Raw genomic sequence first — 5,686 nt, 5'->3', positions numbered from 1 at the left:
GTATGCAGAGTGGATCTAGCCTAAGCAGCTCACCACAGACTTTGAGAGACTGAATCACAAACTAGACCATTGCCTGAGTTGTGGCCAATGAGCGGCACTCCCAAGGGGCAGATGCAAGTGGCATCACACAGGGTTTGAAAAGAGGACTGACACTGGAACCACAACCCAGAGAAGGCAGGCAGAGATTGCGGCTTGAACCCACTTTGCCAATTACCTGCAAAGACAAAAGAATCAATATTCTCTACAGGATTTATTTATTTATTTTTAAAGATTTTATTTATTTATTTGACAGAGAGAGATCACAAGCAGGCAGAGAGAGAGGAGGAAGCAGGCTCCCCGCTTAGCAGAGAGCCCGATGCGGGGCTCGATCCCAGGACCCTGGGATCATGACCTGAGCCGAACGCAGCGGCTTAACCCACTGAGCCACCCAGGCGCCCCTCTCTACAGGATTTAAATGCAACCCAGAGCTCATAACATAATGTTAAAAATGTCGAGGGCAAATTACTTCCAGTATGAAGAAGTAGGAAAATTTCAGCTCGTTCAAGAAAAGACAGGAAAAGATGCAAACACCAAGATGCTGGAATGATCTGAAAAAGCCCTTAAAGGAACCGCTGCAAAAATCCTCTGGGGAGAGGATGGGGAGTCAGGGCTTGATGGGGATGGAGTTTCAATTTGGAAAGAAGAAAAAAGGCTGGAGGTGGATGGTGGTGATGGTACGCAATAGCGTGAATGCATTTATTGTCATTGGACTGTATACTTAAAATAATGAAAATGGTAAATTTTAAGGGGGGTCTGGCTGGCTCCATCAGTAGAGCATGTGACTCTTGATCTCAGGGTCATGAGTTCAAGCCCTAAGTTGGGCCTGGAGACTACTTAAAACAAAACAAAACAAAACAAAACAAAACAAAAACAAAGCTCCAAGAAATAAGGATGAAGACTCTGGGCTTTCTTCAGTTTTTTAGTAAATAGAAGATATATATTAAAATTTCCATGGTGGGGGGCACCTGGGTGGCTCAGCCAGTTAGGCGGCTTGCCTTCGGCTAAGGTCACGATCTCAGGGTCCGAGGATTGAGCCCTGCATTGGGCTCCCTGCTTGGCGGGGAGCCTGCTTCTCCCTCTCCCTCTGCTTGTCACTCTGCCTACTTGTGATCTTTATCTCTCTGTCAAATAAATGAATAAAATCTTTTTAAAAAGTTTCCATTTGGTATCTGTATATGTACCAGCTATGTATTTGAAATACAATAACCAAAATTTAAAAGCTCACTGGAAGGGCTAAACAGCAGAATGGAGATGTCACAAGAAAGAAAGAATCTACGAACTCCAAGCTAGGTCAGTAGAAACTGCCGAGTCTGAACAACAGAGGTAAAAAAGGTTGGGAAATAAATAAATAAATAAATAGGGTCTATAGGATCTGTGGCACAAAATCCAAAGGTCTAACACACCTATCATCAGAGTAGCAGAAGGACAGGAGAAAGGGGCCAGTGCACGAATGCTTTGAACAGCTCTGTTCACCCTCTCTCTCAGTTTGGAAATGACCCCTCCAGTGAGTAAATCAATAAACAGAGTGTGGTACATCCATCCAATGGAACACAGCTCAGCAATAAAAAGGAATGAACTGTTGACACTCTACAACTGAGATGAGTCTCAATGGCATCATTCGGAGTAAAGGAAGACATTTCAAAAGGTGACATACTATATGATTCCATCTAGGTGACCTTCTCCAAAGGACAAAATTATAGCGACAGATCAGCGGTTAACACAGGTTAGGGGTGGGGAGAGTGTGTCACTACAATGGGAAACACAAGGGTTTTTTGAGCGGTGATGGAACTGTTGTTTCCTGTTTGTGGTGGTGGTTACGCAAATGTACATGTGTTAACATTTGTAGACCGAAGTATCAAAAAAAAAAAAAAAAAGGAGTGAATTTCTACTCTACGTTAATTGAAATAACAAAAAACTTGTGGTAGAGACGCCTGGGTGGCTCAGTTGGTTAAGTGTCTACCTTCAGCTCAGGTCATGGTCCCAGGGTCCTGGGATGGAGTCCCACATCGGACTCCCTGCTCAGCTGAGAGTCTGCTTCTCCCTCTTGCTCTGCCCTCCCTCTGCTCATGTTCTCTTTCTCTCTCTCAAATAATAAATAAAATCTTAAAAAACCAAACCTGTGGTAGTGAGACTCCAAGATGGCCCACAGTGATCCTCACCTACTCATATGTCTGCCGTTGTGTGGACCCCCATCCTATGGAAGAGGGCTGTCCTGTGTGACCAATAAACACAACAGAAGTGTTGGGTATGACTGAAGAGGCCAGATCATAAAAGCCACCGCAGCTTCTGTCTTGGTCTCTTGAATCACTCACTCTGGGGGAAAGCCAGCCAGCATTTTCTTCATTCAACCCTTACACAATGAGCACTCTTCAAAGCTGCATACCAGGTCAGATGCTGGTGTAGGGAGATACATCAAGCATGGTCCCTGCTCTTTGGGGAAGCTCCGGTCTAGCTGGGGAAACCAAGAAGCAAATGTCCTCACATAAGTAACCTCAGATAAGGCAGCACAGCTCAGGGGTTAAGAACCCCAGCTCTTATCTTCTACTTCCAAGGTTCAAGTCCTAACTCTGCCACTCATAAACTGTGTGACCTTGAGCTAGTTGCTTCACCTCTCTGTGCCTCAGTGCTCTTACCCGTCCAATGGAGATACTGGGAGGACCAGCTTCACAGGGCTATTTGAACTAGATGGTTTAGCTTATATAAAGTGCTTAAACACAGGCTGGCAAGTGGTAAATGACACATATTGGTTATGACCACAATTTCCAGGTATTATGGCAGCTCAGGAGAGGAAAATTTCTTAGAGTAAGATCTCGAAACACTAATGAGTATGATATAAGCAGAGAGAAAGCCTTGGCCACAGTGTGGAGATGTGAAGGGCAGGTGGGGTATGAACGCACAGTAGAGTTTCTCTCTTACAGTAATTTCAGTACCTGTTTCTCCCGCCTTGACAGCCCCCGTGGGGCTTGTTCTGAGGGCCTAGCAGAGAAGCGAGGCTGAGTGAGGTCTCCCAGATTTCATCTTCTCAATCCCCCCCCACATCCTTTACTTAATGTATTTCTCTAAAGCGACTTGCTTTTTGTAAACTAAATACCTTTCTTAGAAGGAAACCGTAAACCACATCTGTAAATGAAAAAAATTCAAAAACACAAATACAAAAGCATCTCCAGCATCAGTATAATGAAAGCAAAACAGTGTCGCTAAATTCAAGCTAACTAATGTCTTACTCTGAGGTCTGCTCTCTGTTACCAGGACAGATTATTAGCAAATCGTGGAGAAATTAATGACATGCTGGCGACGAACTGAGACTTTCTCTTTGGCATTGTTAGCAGGGCTGAGAAAACAAAAAGATAATTCTTTTTGCTAGTGCCCTGTACCTCTGAAAACACCGCACACATTGTTAAAAAGGGAAATATCCCCTCTTCCCAAAACAATCCATGTGAAATTTTTTAGAGAGACAGATTTTCAGAGAGAGAGATGAGCCTCTTCCCAGGCTCCTCCTCTGCACCCCCCACCCCCCACGGTGGGCATTGTTCCCCACTTGTGCTGAGTCACTGTACTTGGGGAAGGAGGCAGTTTCCAGGGAATGCCTTTTGTTCCTGTCCATACTGCTATTTACCTGGTTGGGCTTGGTGTCCTGAGCTGATGATCAATAAAGGATTAGACTTAAAAACAAACCAAACCTGCTTGTCCTTAAATAATGTTAATTTCAAGGTAAACATCTCAACCTTGAAATAAACCAGGTTTCAAGTTATAATTTGAATTAATTCTGACAACATAATCCAGAGTGCAGGATTTGCCTTCAGGCTATGTTTTTTTTTTTTCCCTTTTTTTCCCCCCCCTGTCAACTCCACTAATGAAACAGAGAAAACTGAGGAGAAAGAGGGATCTTTATTTCAGGCCAGGGAAATCTTATTATTCTCTATGCTTTTTTGAAGTGATCGGAACACAGAAATGAGAGCTCACCTCTTTCATCCTCACTCTATCTCTTCTCTCCTTTCTTCTTTTTTCTTTCCTCCCTTCCTCTCCCCTCCGTTTTTTTTTTTTTTTAAGATTTTATTTATTTATTTGACAGAGAGAAAGAGATTACAAGTAGGCAGAGGTAGGCAGAGAAAGAGGGGGAAGCAGGCTCCCCGCAGAGCAGAGAGCCCCATGTAGGGCTCCATCCCAGGACCCTGAGATCATGACCTGAGTGGAAGGCAGTGGCTTTAACCCACTGAGCCACCCAAGCGCCCCAGTTTCGTGTTTCTGAAGGATCTATGATTTATCAGGATAGTGTTTCCCACCTTTGGTTCCATTGCATACCAGCTTCTCCAATTCTGCCTAATATATAACCTACCTCTATTGGTAGTTACTTCATTTTTTAAAAACGGAATTCCCATTGTTTTACTTATATAAAATCGGCCCCATCCTAAAACAGTGAAACCCAATAAAACAAATTCTCTCTAGTTCTACATTTCCCCCAACACACAATTAAGAGGGAAAAAAATGTTACAAACCAAACTGAACACTACCAGGTACCTAAAGCTCCCTTCTAACTAGGGTTGGTAGAAGCTTCAAGGCTTGCCAGGGAGGGGCCTGCAGAGAAGGCCCTCCAAGAATGCTTGCTGTCTGATCACAGTGCCTACATCCTTCCTCCAACTTTAGCTCCTGGAGAGATTAAAATATTCCTGGGTCACATTCCCAGGGTTTCTGACTCACCAGGCCTGGGGTGGGGCCTGGGAGTCTGCCTTTCTAATAAGCTGCCCCATGTGACATTGATGCTGCTGGTCTGAGTAGGTCTTCTCCTACACCTCCAAGATAAGTAGGTCTTGGGCCACTGGGCATCAAAATCACTTATAAGTGCTTCTTAAGATGCAGATACCTGGGGGGTGACTTGGGGGCTCAGCTGGTTAAGGGTCTGACTTTTGATTTCCACTCAGGGGATGATCTCAGGGTCGTGAGATTGAACCCCACGTCAGGCTCCCAGGTTTGCATGGAGTCTGTTTGTCCCTCCCTCTTCTCCTCCCCCTGCTTGCGTTTTCTCTCTTTCAAATAAATAAAACCTTTAAAAAAAAAAAAAAGATGCAGATACCTGAGCAGTACCCACAAAACATTCTGATTCTTCAGGAGGCGGTTCCCTGGAATCTGCCTTGTCAACCAGCTCTCCAAGGAACCTCTGGAGACCACCTCTGAGAAAACTTGGAGGCAGTGGCCCAGCTTCAGAGTCCACAAATCAGGAACAACTCCATCCCTTTGCTTGGGCCCCAAACCTTAGCACACTCTGGACTTCCCTGTTTCCCTCCTAGCCTCCAAATTCTACTGGCTCATCTTTCAAAACCTATCCAGATTTTCTTTAGAAGACTCTAGCACATGGACTTGGGGATGGAATGGTAAATGAAACAAGACTGGTAAAGTGTTGAGGATCGTTCAACCGGGAATTCATTACTCACAATTTTTATGTAGATTTGAGTTCTTCCATAATAATATTTTATCTTTAAGTCTTTGATGATCTAAAATCCATTTCTGGGAATTTATCTTAATGAACATTTTAGATACAGAAAAAAGAAGTGCAAATAAAAGTATTACTCAAATAATAATAGAGGAAAAATTGGGAACATACTAAGTTCTCCTAATAGGACAATTAACTGTGGGACACTCATTACTGGAA

This window comes from Mustela nivalis (genome assembly GCF_964662115.1).
Source record: "Mustela nivalis genome assembly, chromosome: 8".
NCBI lineage: Eukaryota > Metazoa > Chordata > Mammalia > Carnivora > Mustelidae > Mustela > Mustela nivalis.
Note: the sequence above shows the minus strand (reverse complement) of the source record.